Source organism: Sarcophilus harrisii, chromosome 3 (assembly GCF_902635505.1).
Source record: "Sarcophilus harrisii chromosome 3, mSarHar1.11, whole genome shotgun sequence".
NCBI lineage: Eukaryota > Metazoa > Chordata > Mammalia > Dasyuromorphia > Dasyuridae > Sarcophilus > Sarcophilus harrisii.
This window is the reverse complement of record NC_045428.1, coordinates 523,735,790-523,753,902: the sequence shown is the minus strand read 5'-3', so window position 1 is coordinate 523,753,902 and position 18,113 is coordinate 523,735,790. Positions and strand designations below refer to the sequence as shown.

General features: G+C 38.9%; 1 pseudogene; it reads left to right on the top strand.

Moving 5' to 3' along the window:
- The first annotated feature begins 1,795 nt into the window (after positions 1 to 1,795).
- On the top strand, positions 1,796 to 3,262 carry LOC100932000 (annotated as a pseudogene).
- Positions 3,263 to 18,113: the final 14,851 nt, after the last annotated feature.

The window sequence follows — 18,113 nt, the reverse complement described above, 5'->3', positions numbered from 1 at the left end:
AAAAACTGTAATTGAATTGAAATCCATCAACCTACAGAAGAGTTAATGTGATTAAAATGTTGTATTAGAATTCATATTATATATAAAAAAAAAAAAAAAGAATTCATATTATAGAATATATTGTTTGATGATCTTTAGTGACAACATTCAAGTGAATTAATCACTTAGGTAAAACTCAGAGGGCCTCTGTTCTACTGGAAGGAATGCCTTTGTAAATGCTAAAAGGGGATGTAGGAAGAAAGAGAACAGTTTTGAATGGTAAGAATCAGGGAACAAGAATCTTGCTTGTTCAATCAGGTATTGACTTTTTTGGATAAATCATTAAATCTTGCTTTTGTTAAGCTTTAGAAAGCTGGATATTTACAACCTTTCTGAAACAGATTTGGAAGTCATAGAAATATATTGGAGCCAATTGTCCACTTCCCAATCTCATCTTCATATCCATCTCTAAACCTTACTCTCATTCTCATTCTTACTGTGACATATAAAAACATTGAGAGATGTAATATCTTAGTAATTAATTATTTTATTAATAATCCTAGAAGATAATTAATAAAAGGGATGAATGACATTCTTCAATGCCAAAAATCCCTCATGAAACCTACTCAGAGCTTATAGACCTTTGGAAGAATGAGAAGCAACCAACTCTGATTGGTTAATAATTAATGAGAAGAATTAATATTATAATGAGAGGTAGACCCATTATAATGAGTGATTGGGGGGATGTGACTTTGATTATTCTCACTTCCAGAACACCTTTGGTCTCCAGCACTCTAGACAAGGGATCTATCCTCACCCAAACTTGAGTAAAACACAATCGATTGTAATTCACCTTAGATTCATTCTTTGTAAGTTTCTCCAAGTTGAGTGGTGTAATGATTCCAAGATTTCATCTCATCCAATTTCCCTTCAGAAAATAAAGCTTTGATCTAATTTCCAAATAAGTAAGGGAAAAAATTTTGAATCTTCCCAATTAACAATTGGTTATTTAATAATTATTTCTCTCATGACTTTCACCCTTACTTGTAGAGGGCAGGAACTCTGGAACAAGGTGTTAACTTGAAACAAGGTGTTAACTTGAAACAAGGTGTTAACTTGAAACAAGGTGTTAACTTGAAACAAGGTGTTAACTTGAATCAAGGTGTTAACTCAGTGGAATTAATGAGATAGCACCATTCCAAGTTGATCTTCTTTTCCCCTTCTTCATTGGCTGAAATCTAGCTAAATGCTGGGAGAGTCCCCATCCCAGGCACAAAAATCTTTTAGTTATAATTCTGGGATGGAGAAGGGAAGATAGTGTAAGAGTATGTATGTTCCTGGAATGGAGAAACAACTAAACAGAAAAAGCTTGGGAAAAGTTAATGAGGAGCTAAAACATTTCTGCTCCTGTCTCACATACAAAAATAAAACTTCTCAAATGGTCTTTCTGCAACCTGTGTTTTGAGGGACAGAAGAGGAGAAGAAAGACATTTAGGTAGTACAGTGGGTAGATTGTAATCAGGAAAACTCTTCCTTATGGGTTCAAATCTGGCTCCTGACCAAGTCACTTAACACTTTGCCAGAAGGACCAAGGTGTGAACTCAGCCCTAGAGCAAAACATGTAAAGACTTTCCAAGCTCAGGAGTTATCACCTGTTGTGGGTGGAGCAAAGGCAGGGGCAAGTCAAAGGAAGACATATAAAAACCTCCAACAGCTCAACCCTGACATCTTTTTCGGCCAGAGCTCCAGGGAAAGAGCAAGCATTGTCTCTCCTGAGAGGAGCATCTGAGAAGGGAGAAATCGAAAGCCCAGAGACATGGATGTCAAAGGCTTAATTGACAATCTCAAAATAAACCTTACTTGCTCCATCTGCTTGGGCTACTTCACAGATCCAGTGACTGCCAATTGTGGCCATAGCTTTTGCAAAGCCTGTCTTAGTCACTGCAGGGTGAGAGCTGATGAAATATTAGCCTGCCCAGAGTGCAGAACAGATATCAATTATGGCAATGACCTGGTGACCAACAGCCGTCTGCAGCAGCTGTCCATCATTACCAAAATGCTCAGACCTCTTCTACTGCAGAGTCTTGTGGGCCAGAGCATCTGTGAGAAACATGGAGAAAAGGAGAAGCTCTTCTGTGAGGAAGACCACAGAATCCTCTGTGATTCCTGTTCCTTAGCTCCAGAACACAAGAACCACCAAGTCCTTCCCTTGGAAAGGGTGGTTGCCAAGAGCAAGGAGAAGCTCTTGGAGACACAGAATATCTTAAAAAGGAAAGAAGAACATCTTCAGAAAAAAGAGTTCTATGCCATAAGGACACAGATAAAATGTGGGAAGCACAGCCTCCATTTCCAACGCTTACTTATATATGAATATGAGACAATGCGTAAGTTCTTAGAGGATGAAAAAATGCTACAGTTACAAGGGCTGAACCAACAATTCAGAGACAACCTGATGAAACTTGAGAGGAACAAAGTCAAACTATCACAAGAAATCCAAAATCTGCAACTAATGCTTTTGGAAGTGGAGAAGCATTTGAAGAAGACACCCTCAGAAATGCTCCAGGGTATGAAAGGCATCTTGGAAAAGAGTGAGAAGCTACTAGTTCAAGAACCAGAGGTTGTCACCGAGGCCTGGGCCACCTTTCCCATCACTGGCCTGAGAGAAATATTCATGACCTTCTATAGGGATATAACTCTGGATCCTCTGACAGCCCACACTCATCTCATCATATCTGAAGACTTGAGGAGTGTCAAGTATACAAGCATCCCTCAGGACCTGCCCAACAACGAAGAAAGATTTGTCCATTCGCTGACTGTCCTGGGGGCCCAGACCTTTACCTCGGGACGGCACTACTGGGAAGTGGATATAGGAGAAAAGACAGAGTGGGAAGTGGGCATCTGTGAAGAGTCAATAACCAGAAAGTTGAAGTTCTCCCCATTCCCCCAGGATATCAGGATCCTAGCCGGCTGCAAATATCAAAATAATTTCTTTCTTTGGAATTCAGAGAAAGGCTGTTGTTCAAGCCCACCTGTCCACAAAGTGGGCATCTTTCTGGATTATGAAAGGGGACACGTAGCATTTTACAATGCCATAGATAGATCTCTTATCTATAGCTACCTAAACAAGGCCTTTCAAAGGCCTATGCGACCTTACTTCTCTCCCTGTCTTCCCGATGAAGAAAGTACCCCTGGATCTCTCATTATATGCCCCAGGAGTACCCAGCAAATGTCTGAGAAGGAGGGAAAATTCTGCTTGGAACTGAGGGACTCAATAACTCCGTGATTCTTGTCCTTTAGTCCCAGAGCACAAAGATCACCAAGGTCTTCCCTTGGAAAGGCTACTGCCAAGTGTCAGGAGAACCTCTAGTAGACAAAGTACATTACCAGAGATCAAGGAAATTTGCCAATATTATTTATCTTGAGAAAAATAACTGGGAAGAGGGAATCAGAAGTCAGTCTGCTTCGAATTCCAATTGTCTTAGTCATGGCTCAATTTCCTTATTTGCAAAATGAGTTGGAGAAGAAAGTTTCGGCTGGACATGTGGGTTTTATGGGATTCCCCCACCCACCCACTGATTTCTGCTACTTTAAATGTTGGGTGGGGTAGGGATCCTTTGTAAAGATTTAAACTGCCCTCCCCCCCACTGCTGTTACTTCAGCTATTGGAGCATCTAGTTAGACTGGAGTGAAGTTTAGTTAGACTTCCCTCCCCTCCTCCCTCCTCCTCCCCCCCCCACCCTCCCCCCCATCTCTTTGGAGGTGGAGTGGGGGGGAACGGCAGCCACATGGAATCCTCTCCTTCCCCCTCCCTCCCATTCTGTTCCAGACATTTTTTATCAAGTTATAGCTACCTGGTTTTTGGCTAAAAGCAGCAAACTGATTCCTTTCCAAAAGAAAAAAGAGAGGAAAAAAGAGAGGAAATTGGAGAAACTGGTATATTTTCTTAGGCACTTTTGCCCTACCCCCTACCTTACTAGTTCAGATTTAATTGGAAGTCCTTTACTCCTTACTTAAATTTACTAGGCTATGATTTGCTGGTAGTGCTTTAACTTTGAAATCCCTTATTCTGTTGGAATTGACTTGGCAGACTCAGTTTTGGGGATTATTTTTTAGAAACAACCAGAAATTGGATACCTGTCTTGGAACTGGCAGTCTCTCTGATCTGTTTCTCCACTCCTGTTACCCCAGGTCCTTAATTAGTATTTCATCGTACTTAAAAGGACCTTGTAGTTTATATTGGGCCTCTAAAAGTTTGGGGTTTACCTGCCTTGGTCTAACTGTGCATAATCTGCTCAGAAATCTGATGTTTTCTGCAGCCCTGTTTGTTCCTCTGGGCAGGACAGGTGGAGGTACTCCAAGCCTCACCCTTCTCCCCTGGAGTGGGTTGCCCCTTTGAATGAGCCCTTGAAGCCCTGCTGCTAGATAAATGCACAAATGACCACAGACCTAATTCACAGCAAACTGTCCATCTCAAACTGCATTCTCTGGCTGAGATGGTGCTCCAGAATTGTAGAGGAGACTCCAGGAAGATTTGATTAAGTGGCGCAAAGAGCTGTTTGGAGTGGGCTCCTTTGTAAAATCCCAAATAGGGGATAGTGCACTGGCAAAACCCATTCACATACACTATCACCGCCTTGAGACTGGTGATGATCCCCTTGATGCTCATATGAGCAACACAAATTTTCAACAAACATCGAGACCTGGTTAGCCAATGACGGGTAAGATTCCTCAAGGATTAGCCAACCTAAGCCAGGAAGAGATGTTTCTGTACATCCTTCCTATGACGGGTAAGGCTTCTCCCCATAGGGACAACCTAAGCCAGGCACAGGTCGGGAAATGAAAAATTCTATATTTGATTCTTTTTATAAATACAAAAAGGGGGACCTGTGGGGAGCTGGCACTAATCTACAGGTGATAAGGCCACATTCCTAAGACTGCTTTGACCTTGAGTAGGCAAACATCTAGGCGCCTTCTAATCACATCCTGGAGCTTTCTACATGACCAAAGACACCTGGTCAACTCATCCTTTGGCGGGAAACCAATCCTTTATTTAGGCCCCCCCCTGTACTAAGCTTGACCCCTGCTTCCTTTCCTATTGCTATAAATACCTGTACTATTGCACTCATTAAAGGAGGCTTGATCAGGTATCTTGTCTTGCCTCCCAGTCTCTTGTTCTTCCCCGTCTCTTGCCCTTATCTCTTTTCTTCCAGGGTCCACACTCTGCCTCTCGGGCCAAGGCAATCGGGGAGAGACTTGCCATAAGTCCTTGCGTTATTTTGATTTTTATTTGGTCTATTTACTTCACATAGGATTGTTCAAAATTATGGTGCCTAAGACCTTCTAGAGGAAGGTAATTCAAAAATTTGAATAGTTCCAAGAGAAAAAGTGGGGAATGTCATGCCAAAGTTCCCCTTTTAAGGTGGTGACCCAGTTTCTCCAATTGTCCTATTTAGTTACTCTGCCTCAGGTTATAACCTTTCCCTCTTAATATTTGATGAGATAAATGTCTACCTCAGTTGCTCTGCCACAAAACCCCAGGCTATAATCATTCCCTCTTAAATGGTTGATGAGATGAAGGTTTTATATCTTTAGGTTATAGACATTCCTTCTTAATGTTTGACAGAATAAAGGTCTCTCCATTTTAGATTCATTAGAATATCCATAACCTCCCTCCATTGTGTCATCCTAGGGGCTTCCCCCACCATTAGGTTATCCCCACCCAGGTACCTCCCCAATTATGTCACTGTTCTTGTTATACTATACAAAAGCTTGCTGTCCCAGTACTCGGGGCTGAATTCTTTGAGATGATAGTCTTGTCCAGCCCTGGGACCAAGGTCCACCTGGTCCCAGTATCTCTCTCCACTTAACAAACTATTGAATTGGTCTCTAACCTCTGTCTTGCTCAGTTTCTTTGGCATTAGACAAGCTCAATGCTTTCAAATTGCTTTCTTGAATAGTTGGAGCAAATCAAAATTCCACCAAGAATGCATTAGTGTGCCTTTCCTCTTCCAACATTAAGTATTACCATTTTTCATCATCTTTGTCGATTTATAGGGTGTGATGTCAAACCTCAGAATCTATTTGATTAATTATTAGTGATTTGGAGCATTCTTTCATATAGTTATTAATGGTTTTAAATTTGTCTGGGGGGGTGCTCCTATTCCTGCTTTCTGGTCATTTATCTATTGAGCAATGGAAAGTATATATAAGTATATATAGTATAAGTATATATATATATATATATATATTGCTGAGGCAATTGGGGTTAAATGACTTGTACAGGGTCACACAACTAGGAAGTGTCAAGTGTCTGAGATCAGATTTGAACTGAGGTCCTCCTGAATTGAGTGCTCATGCTCCATCTACTGTACCACCTAGCTGCCCTGTACAGGTATTTTAAAATATATATTTATTTCAATAGATGTATTTAATATATTTTAATACTGATAGTTTACTGGCATTATTTGGCTGCAAGACATCAGACACATCTGTCTCTATGGAGTTGAAAATGAGTATCACCCAGGAAGCAATAGAGTCGTAGGTATATGGTATTTGCAACCAATGAAGAACCAAGGACATAAGCAAAAGATGTCATTGTTTGATGGAAAGAGAAGATGGGCCAATCACATGATGTAGGTGAGAGATAACAGGGTGACAGCCAAAGCTCTTTACTGCATGCTCACAATGTAAGAGATTAGGTTTAGAGCTATTTTTCTATAATTTAAGGAGAGGTGATGGACAAAAGCTATTACAAGTGGACAGGCATGGTACTCAGTAGGTGCTTAATAAATGTTTATTGACTTGTCTGGTGAGCTGCATCATTGGAGGAAATATTCAACTTGATAATAAATGGATTTAGTTTTTTGAGTTCATGAATATGTGTAATGCATACATACACATATGCATATAGAAAGGTATCTTTTTATATAATGCATGTGTGTTTAGGAATTAGAAAAAAATGGTGGCTTTTGAAAGTCAGGCTTGCCCTTCTCAGTAGCTGAATAAAATTTCAAATCCCACTTCTTTGAAATTCTGCTCCCTGTTTCACCTTGTTTTATGTCTGGAGGATATGGTTGACTAATTGGAATCGGGTTGTCAATGGTCAAACAAAATGAAAATAGAGACAATTATTAAAGAATTCAATAAGATTAGTTGTTATTTTCTCCCCAGTCAGAATTATTTAGAGAAATGTTTGACTTCCCTTTTCAGCTGACAAAGTTTCCACCCAAAAAGAAAGTTCATTTAAGGTCTTTCCTCAAAGAGTGTCGATGGGAACGATTTTCTAGCTGACTTCATTTGTGCTTGCAGTTCAGATTCTCTGGGCTTCCAGTGAAAACACCTTCTCTCCTTTTGTTAAATCTGCAGGTTAGAAAGGACTCACAAATCCAAAGAACCTAATTTCTCACATTTCTTCTTTTTCTTTTGCCTTTGAATATCTGATCAAATGGCCTACATGAAGTTATACTGATTCCTTCCTCAGACTTGTGGGCAATAATGCCTGCTGGCAATGTTTCTACATTCATTAAAAAAAAAAAAAAAATTCTCTGCAAAATCTTCCCAGTACAATTAAATCCCTGGAAATGATGAAAAACAATCTATAGAGAGCAAGAACCCCATCTAGTGGAAGAAAACAAAGTTAGCCGTTGCGGTTCCTTGAGGCAAAATCAGATTATCAGTCACCTCCAGAAAGTAAAAAAGTAAGAGAAAAGAAACATCAGCCAGTAAACCAGAAGGAAACCTAAAGAGGCCTCAGTTCTTAATTCATGTGACAGAGATTCCTGGGAAGGAATCAATCAACTTTTTCATCTTACCCTACCAGAAAGAAAAAAGAATCTAGAATTTATGCTAGCTCAAGCTCTCACTGGGAAGGAAAATTGTGTGTGTGTGTGTGTGTGTGTGTGTGTGTGTGTGTGTGTAGGGGGAAAGATGCTAAAGACATCTGATCCCTGGCAAATAGACTTGCATGTTGCTTTTACAGCCAGAAGGGACCTTGATAGTTCCCCAGATTGAGGTCTGGAGGATGGGGAGTGTGTGGGATGGGGCCAGTGCAAGACTCCCTTTCCTAATTAACTAATCAGAGACATCAGGTACAGAGAGAAAGCATTTATTTAATCTCTGCGGGGAGAAGCCCAGACATACCTGGGAGTTATTCCAACTCCCACCATGTGCTCCTGGAACCTGATTTGCTTCCAGCTTGTTCAGGGTTTAAAAGCAAAAGACTCGAGCCTTCTCATTGGATAGACTAAAAGGATGTAACCATCCTTGACCAATGGTCACTATATAGTAGTTAATAAAGAGGTTGCTAATGTTGTGCCACAGTTCCCTTTAATGTCCTTTAAGTTTCCCTTTTAATGTCCTGACCCAGGGGAGAATGAGGCTATCAAAAATGCCTCTCATGCAAACAGCTTTCCTAGGATAGACCCTAAGCAGTGTTTTCCCCAAATTATTGCTTTTGTTTCCTCAAAGGAGTAGGTGTACTAGATAGAACAAGTATCCTTCAGTGAGTATGATCTCTCCCACAAAAAACAACTTACAAGGGAAGATTTTTTACAGGTGTTAACAAAACAAAGCAGTTTGAAGTCCCTTCAAGGGGCACATGTGCAGGCCTTTTTCAGAATTTACTTGCCTGGGAGCTATATGAGGGAACACAGGAGTCAGGAAATTAAAGTTGCCATGGTCAGGGGCAAACGATCAGCAATGTGGGCAGCTGATCTATAAGCCTGCTTCCCTTCACCTGGAGTGAATTCCCCTTCATTTCATTTTCTCTGCATATTTAATAGGAAATTGTTTGGGTGTTAAAAATTCTCTTTCCATATAGCCCCCCATGATCATGCAAAACATGAAAAACACATTTGAAGACAGTATAGATCTTTGATAAATAGGCCAGGGATCTAAGATTCCAGAGACCCCCAAGGACCTAGCCCTGCCTTCCATCAACATATAGTGTAAGAGTAGTAAGAGTAGAGTAGGCAGATTAGTTTAACTTTTAGGGTAAAAAAAAAAAAAACAACTTCAGCCTCATCAGGGTATGATGAGATTCCTAGCTTTCTTTCAAAGAACAAAAGGCAAAGTGAGAATGACCCCAAGTACTTGGGCAAAATAAGCCTTTAGATAAAGAAACTCTAGTCCCAGGAAGTAAAAGGTTTAAAAGATATAATAGCAGCAACCAAAAAGTCCTCCAGGTCTGGGCTGCAAATTAAAATATCTCCATACTTGTCTTCTATATCTCACTAAGTACTTGCTCTGATTATAGACATTTGTTGTAAGAGGAAAAATCAGGGACATGATTTATTTAAGGCAGTTTTACTTCAGGTAACTGCCCTAATTTTTAACCATTCTACCTTAAACCAGACTCAAATAATCAGGTGGGTTCTCATTCAAAAGAATGGGAAATGGAGTCAGAAAGATCCTATATCAGTTGAGACTAAGATAGTCCTCCCAATTCATTCCCAAATGCCACCTTCCACCTATAAAAGCTTCTTCTCAGTATCCTGTGGTATATTCCTTTCAGATGGTGTTTGATGATCTAAGTAGAGTCATACCTGAATTCAAAACTCCAAATAAATATCAGCTGCAGTCCCAAAAGATTTCATCTCCTATAGGAATTATCATTAATCAAAGCTTCAGATGAATCTAGTTCTCTAGGATTACAGTAAGATTCATCCTAGAAAGTTCACAACTTACACAGCTTATCCTTCATATCTTAGAAGATGGGTCTAAGTTTAACATTACCCAGATCATTTTGCTTTTAAAATACCCAAGAAAGAGAAAAATTCTAAATTGCATATTGTCCATCCTGTTTCCACATAAAAGAAACTTTCAGATTTAACATTAATACTCTCTTCATTCTAAAAAAATTAAACTTTTAGAAATAACCCTATCAAATTATCAAATCAGATTAAAATCCTGCTCTAGGTTTTTGTTTTGTTTTGTTTTGATCATATTCCTTAAACAAGGAGACTATTATGAATTTAAATAAACATTAAATAATTTGCTTTATACAGATGGGATGTCTGAATTACTTTCAGAAAACTTACAGTTTCAACAAACTTCTTAGAGCTGCTATAGACTTAAAAAAAATAAAAATAAAACATTGTTAACATCATGTAAATGTAGGCTGTTCCTTTAAACAGTAGAAGCGATTAATATCTGAACCAACAAGGAGCTACAGTTGTAAAAAAGCCATCATACTTAATGGGGGGAGGAGGATTAGATCACCTGACAAGGTCCCTTTCCATGTGGTATAGCCCTTCCCTCATTCTCCCATGCTTCCCCACCCCAGCTTCTCACAGCTAACCTTTTTAGGGTGCCATTTCCCCCAGGATCCAATCTGCCAGCTCAAGACAGGCCCCAACCTCATAGGGTATCTCCTTTCCCATGGCAAATGGCAGATTCACTAGGGGTTCGTGCCTTTTTGTTCCCCATTTCTGGAAAGCTATTTTCCTCTCTCTTCTTCCTTCTCTCACACCATCTCTTCCTGTCCCATCTCTGTCTCTCTCTCTTCCCAAAGCCTACTTGCTCAAACCTTCTCCAACATACACTCATTAACCAGTACTAGATGCTCCATTTAAACTATTAATTGCTTTTGCAAATCAATCTTTCTTGTCCCTTGTCTTTAAATCAATATTTTATTAACTTTAAACTTCAAGGTTCGCAAACAACTTTGAACCAAATTTCATAAAACATACATAACTCACAGTTTACAAATTAGCCAATACTTTTAGAAAGCAACATACCATCTAAGTAGAGAGATACAAACACAACCTCCCCTAAGGTAAGCTACCGGCATTTTGTTTTAATAACCTATATTTTGACTTAAAATCCAATCAAACGCAGCTTTAAATTCCCAATAATATAAAACTGCTTTTGTCATCATATTTAAAATAATGAATTTCACTATTAAATAGCAGTTTCTTTCTCCTTGGCCCCACATGGCCCTGCTGCAGTCAGGATATGAGGGAGGGAAAAGAAAGAAACTACCATCTTCACTCTCTCTTCACAGTCCTCCCCAGTTTAATTGAATTGCTTTAGAATTTTGAAATGAGCAAATTCCAAATTCCTTAACCATTATTCCCAATTGACTTTCCTGAAGTTCCAACTTTGGCAGGAGTTGAAGACTATAAAGGACAATCTTTCTCTCTCTTTTTTTTTTTTTTCCCTAACACATTGTAGCTCACAGAACAAACATGACAAAAGAATCCTGCACAAAGACACACACAGACAAAAATTACATTGAAGAGACCATCTCTTCTCCACTTTCCCACATACAACAAAAAATTACCCAGTACACTTTTTTTCCCCTTTTTGCTCCGAAGTTTTGAGTTGGACTGCTCTCTCTCAGAGTATCCAATCTCACCCACTGGTCTCCAGCAAATGCACAGCTGAACCCCTCAGACCAGGGTCAGAAGGAGTTGTCCACCTTCATAGCCAACCATAGAATGCTCCTATCCTATGATGTTAACAGAACCCCTTAATCTGGCCCTCACCCCGTCTGGATCATCCAAAGCTTGATGATCCCAGGGCCCTTAAGGATAGTTCAAGGGCCTATTAACAGATAGTTCCTCTAGGATTATGCATCCATAAATTACCTGGCTTTTTTCACACTAGGGCCATTTGATCTTTGAAGACTTCTGTGCCTTCTGTTTATATCTGAGTCCATCTCCTAGGCCCATTCTTCACAGAGAGGGAGATTAAGAGCCTGATCTCAAGGTCAATTGGAGAACCCAACCTGGTGCCTACCTTGAACCAGGGGCCCATCAGTCATCTCTCTGGGTAGCCAGATTCCATAAACTATGTGGGATGGGTTGGGTGCAAGAGGATGGATGAATAGATAGATTATAATAATACAATAAGATTTAAGGTTTTATCATGTTGTAAAAAATAGCAAAGAGCTGGTTTCAGAGAAACCTAGAAAGATTTGAATGAAATAATGCATAGTGAAGTGAGCAGATCCAGGAGAACAATTTACATACAACAACTTTATATTATTAAGAGAAGCAATTTTTTTTCTTTTGAAAAAAATTTCTTTACAACATTATTCCTTGCACTCACTTCTTTTCCAACTTTTTCCCTCCCTCCCTCCCTCCCCTCCCCCAGATGGCAAGCAGTCCTATACATGTTAAATATGTCACAGTATATCCTAGATACAATATATGTGTGCAGAACCCAACAGTTCTCTTGTTGCACAGGAAGAATTGATTCAGAAGGTAAAAATAACCCAGGAAGAAAAACAAAAATGCAAGCAGTTTACATTCATTTCCCAGTGTTCTTTCTTTGGGTGTAGCGGCTTCTGTCCATCATTGATCAATTGAAACTGAATTAGGTCTCTTTGTCAAAGAAATCCACTTCCCTCAGAATACATCTTTATACAGTATCATTGTTGAAGTATATAATGATCTCCTGGTTCTGTTCATTTCATCCAGCATCAGTTCATATAAGTCTCTCCAAGCCTCTCTGTATTCATCTTCCTGGTCATTTCTTACACAACAATAATATTCCATAACATTCATATACCACAATTTACCCAACCATTCTCCAATTGATGGGCATTCATTCATTTTCCAGCTTCTAGCCACTACAAACAGGGCCCCCACAAACATTTTGGCAAATACAGGTCCCTTTCCCTTCTTTAGTATTTCTTTAGAATATAAGCCCAGTAGTAACACTGCTGGGTCAAAGGGTATGCACAGTTAGATAACTTTTTGGGCTAAGACAAGTAATTTTAAAAGATTTAAGAATTTTAATCGGTAGAATGACAAACCCTGATTTTAGAGCACTAAAGGTAAGGATTTTCTACCCACCTCAGGAAAGAGAAGTGATAAACTGAAATTGCAAAATGATACACATATTTTTGGAAGTGGCCAATGAATTGATTTTATTTGGTTATATGTGTTACAAAAAATTTGTTTTTCTTTTGTGTGTATTTGGAATGTGGTGGGGAAAAGTGGTGGAGAAAGATGAAAGGGGAGAAAAAGAAGCTAGAGTTAGGGGGAGAAAGGAATAGAAGGGTGCGAACCAACATTTTCAGGGTATGGGCCCAATAGCTTATTTAGCTGACCTTACTAGGATGTGGTGTAAAGGGAGCACAAAGGATTTTGAGTTCTTTTGTATAGGTTTGAGTCCTATTGCCCTAGAAATAGGGGGGCTTGCACCTCTATTTTTTTAAAGGAAGAAAGGAAGGAGAAGGGAGGGAGAGAAAGAGGGAGGGAAGAAAGAAGGGAGGAAGAAAGGAAGAAAAGAAAGAAAGAAGGAAAGAAAAAGAAAGAAGGTCATCAAAATGTACAGAAGAGGTGTTTATTGTCTCGAGTATGGCAAAGGTTAGAAAAATAATAAACTGTCCCAGGACCCAAGGAGCAGTGATAAATTTTGAATGGCGTACCTTAAACTGGGAAATTAACAGAAGAACGAAAGAGGCCTCTTGTGGTCTGTGTGACCATCTCAGGCAATGGGACAGCTAGGTGGTACAATGAATCCAGTGCTGACCTGGAGTCAGGAAAATCTGAGTTCAAATGTAGCCTTGAAGAAGGGACATGGAAACTCTAAAACTCCTTGAAGGAGAAAATCTCCTTTAACCCCCCCATCAGTGAGGGACACCATGGGAGGGAAACAAGATAAACAGCTTCGGGGTTGGCTCAATCCTGAGCTAAAGAATTCTAACCCTATTGAATTAAAGAGATTCATTCAATTCTATTCAAATTCCAGCCCAAGCTGAAACCCAGTTTATAGATAAAAAGAGCCAAGTTGAAACAAGTCCTTGCAGAGGTCCTGATATGCTAGGCTATGTCATACTATGCCAAGGAAACCTCTGCCCACTATTCCAGTGCAACCCTTTCTTTATCCTTACCAATAACAAACCTCTTTTTTCAGTCTAGCCTTTTTGGGTTTGTAAATTCCTTTACAGAGAATCTCTGTGCCACCAAAAGTGGGTTCCCCAAAACTCCCTACCCTTGCGCCAAATCCCAAGGGGTTGCAGGGGAGGCAAACCTCTCCATTTGATTCCCTGAACTCCGAACCTGCCACTAGACCTTATCATTTAACCCCCTGTCCACCAGAAACCCTAACCTCATTTGGTTCCCTAAATCTAGACCTCATCCTTTGGTTCTCTGACAAAAGGGAACCCCAAAACCTAAACCTCATCAGCCTCAGATATTTATTAGCTGCGTGATCCAGGACAAGTCACATAACTCGATTTCTACTTGCCTCAGTTTCTTTTTCTGTAAAAGGAAATAACAGCACCTACCTCCCAAGGTGATTATGGTTGAGAAATTTGCACAGTACTTAGCACAGAGTCTGGTACATAGTAAGCTCTATTATAAATACTAGACAGTATCATTTTCATTTAAGCATCTGTACTTGATAAGCTTTAATGGCCAAGGAGGATTTCAGCATCTTTGACAGGAAATGATTTAGTCTATATTTGAGGAGACACTCAAGGATCATTTTGCAGCAAATGGAACATAGCCTATTGATGCTGAAATGAGATGAAGAGCCCCCTTGATGCACAAATCTATTCCAAGTGCAATGTCAGGTTAAGGCTGTATATAGTTCCTAACCTTTTTTAATTCTGAAGATCATTTCTAGAGCATAAAAGTGCTGCCATCCCACACCACCTCTTTATATAAAGTTCAACAAACAATTGTTAAGAACTGTTGTATGTAAGGTATATTTCTAAACAGAGAAACTGGAGATTCTTAAGAATGATTTCCATTCTCTTCCTACTCATTGCCCACCCTACTCATACCATAATAATTGTGGTGTGTCCTTGAGTTTGCAAAGAATTTCCATGGGGATAATAGGCTGATAAAACAAAAAGCAAATGAGACGGGAGCTAAAAGATGAGAAGGAGCAGAAAAAGGAAGGGGAGAAGAGAATTCAGGAATGGGAGAGGGAGAGAATATATCTTCCATAACCCATTCTCTTCCTTTAAATGAAGTGTTGTATTAATCCTTAAATATTTCTGAATATAAAGAAGTTGTCTTGTCCCAGGGAAAAGAGGCCATCTCTGCACAGCCTGGAGTAGACTGGGTCTGACTGGAGTTTGTTACCAAAGTAAACCTGTTGTCCAGTCTGAGCTTCAAGAGTCCTGGGGCTTTAGAGTGATCTCACCACAATGATGGCACAAAAGCATGTATAGACAGGCCCCCAAATCAAAGCACTATAGATACATACATAGGGGGACTCTAACCCCAGTGTTTCTACCCTCCACCTACTATACTTTCCCAAATTTTCTGTTCATTGACAAAGAAGCATGCTTTGGTACCTTTGTCAATTTTTAAAAGATTTACTATGATTTTTTTCCCCCTTTCTTTCTGGGATGCTTGGTGGGGAGCTAAATAGTTAAGGGTGTGGCAAAGTTTTCAAAATGAGTTCTAGGAAGAAAATGAAAGCAACTGAGGAGATAAACATGAGATCCCTCAGTGACTTGTTTTACTCTACCAGAGCTCCCCACCTTAAGGGGAGTCTTCCTTTTGCCACCTCTCTTCTTGGCAGGAGCAGCTGCAAGAGTGGCATTTGGTTACTGATTCCTCATGATTTGGGTGGTAACCCAGTAGGACCTCAGTGGTCTGAAAAGGCACAATAACCTAATCTTTGGATCACAATTCCTTTTTTTTTTTTTTGGGGGGGGTAATCTATCTGTGACTAATCTAACATCCTATCCCTGTTAGCTGCCTGGAAATGAAAGGTAAATGCTGAGTTGGGCCTGGGGGTGAAATATTGGGAATATGATATAATTTCATACTACTTCTGTTTGATGCATTCTATTCTAACTATATGCCTAGTGCATGTTACCTGATTTTTCCTAATCTTGTCAAATTGATTTTCATTTGATCATGGCTTGAAATAAAAGTGATTTTATAAGAACTGTATCTAAGAGAAAGAAATTATCAGAGAATGAGGACAAAGACAAAGAAGATAACTAGAAAAAGGGGTAACAGGAACTATGTGGGTATAACTCATAGACCATTAGCTAGCTCTTAGCAAAGGCTTTTACTATGAAGACAGTGAAAGTGGTAACTCCAAAACATTTTCCTCCCAAATTACTTGGAAGCATACATTTCTACATATATACATTGCATGCATGGGAAATGAGGCATTTGGTAGGGAACACATATAGCCAAAGCAACTCCTGGAAGTCCTGATTCTCTTCCTAGAGCTTTATGTAGCTCTTTTTATGTGCAATATATTTTCTGTCCAGGTTACTTATGCCCAGGGTTTGTTCTTCTACTTTGATGGCTCTCTTCTCTGCTGCCAGGGGTCCTATTCTTCAAAGCTGCTCATACCCTTGGGTAACTATCTCTTCATGTCCAAATATCTTTGGAGTGTGAAGGTCTGCTCCTTAAGGATCACAATGGAAAATAACTCCATTTCAAAATGGCTGATGTTGTATAGGAAATGAAGGTCCCTTTCTCTCTTTCAAGAGTAATTCTTTATCAGTGAAGACTGAATTACTTAGGGAAGGGGAAGAAAAGCTCCTACTAAGTATTTTATGATAATAGCTAACATTTATATAATGCCTAATATGTTCCAGACACTTTGATTAACATTTTATAATTATTATCTCATTTGATCCTTACAATAAATAACCCTGGGATGTAGGTGTTATTATTATTCCTATTTTACATGAGGAAATCAAGGCAAACAGATGTAAACTGACTTGCCCAGGGTCCTTACAATAACCCTGGGATGTAGGTGTTATTATTATTCCTATTTTACATGAGGAAATCAAGGCAAACAGATGTAAACTGACTTGCCCAGGGTCACATAGCTAATAAATATCTGAGGCTGAATGTGAAGTCATGTCTTTCTGACTCCAAGCCCAGTGTGCTACCTATTGCATTACCCAGTTGCCTATGTTGTTCTGTTTTGAACTTAGACTAATATTCTTTTTTAAAATACATGTACAATAATTTTAAATATATTAGCATATTAGTTATATGTGAAAGAAGACTCAGAACAAAAGAGAAAAACCATGAGAAAGAAAAAAAACAACAAAAGAGTGAAAATAGCATGCTTTGATCTGCATTCAGACTTCATAATTCTTTCTCTGGATGTGGTCAATATTTTCTATCATGTGTTCCTTGGAATGGTCCTGGATCATTGCATTGATGAAAAGAGAGAAATCTATCACAACTGATCATTGCACAATGTTGTTACTGTGTACAATGTTCCCTTGGTTCTGCACACTTCATTCAGCATCAGTTCATATGAGTCTTTATAGATTTTTCTGAAATGTGTCTGCTCATCATTTCTTTTAGAATAATAGTATCCTATTATGTTCATATTCTACAACTTGTTCAGATATTCCCTAATTGATCGATAACCCCTCAATTTCCAATTCTTTTTCACCTCAAAAAATAGCTGCTATAAATATTTTTGTATACATAGGTCTTTTTTATGTTCTCTTGGGATACAGACTAGTAGTGGTATTCCTAGATTAAAGGGTATGTAAGTTTTGTAGCCCTTTGGGCATAATTCCAACTTGTTCTCCAGAATGGTTGGATCAATTCATAATTCCACTAATTGTGCATTAGTGTTCCAATTTCCCCAGATCTTTTCCAATATTTATCATTTTCCTTTTATGATGTATTAGTCTATCTGATTGGTATGAGTAGTACTTGAGAAGTTGTTTTGTTTTGGATTTCTCTAATTAATAGTGATTTAGATCATTTTTCCATATGACTATAGATAGCTTTAATTTCTTTATCTAAAAACTTCCTGTTCATAATCTTTGGCCCCTTGACAATTAGGGAATAACTTGTACTCTTTTAAATTTGATTCTTTTCTATACATTTGATAAATGAGACCTTTATTAAAATATTGGTCTGTAAAAATTGTTTCCCAGCATTCTGCTTTCCTTCTAATTTTAGTTGCATTAATTTTGTTTGTGCAAATACATTTTTAATTTAATGTAATCAAAATTATGTTCTCTATCTCTTGTTTGGTCATAAATTCTTCCCTTCTAGATAGATATGACAATTAAACTATCCTCTGATCTCCCAATTTGTTTATCGTATTCTTTATGTCTAAATTTTGTCCCTATTTTAATCTTTTCTTGGTATAGAGTGTGAGATGTCTATGCCTAGTTTCTGCCATACTGTTTTCCAATTTTCGTAGCAGTTTTATAAAATGATTTT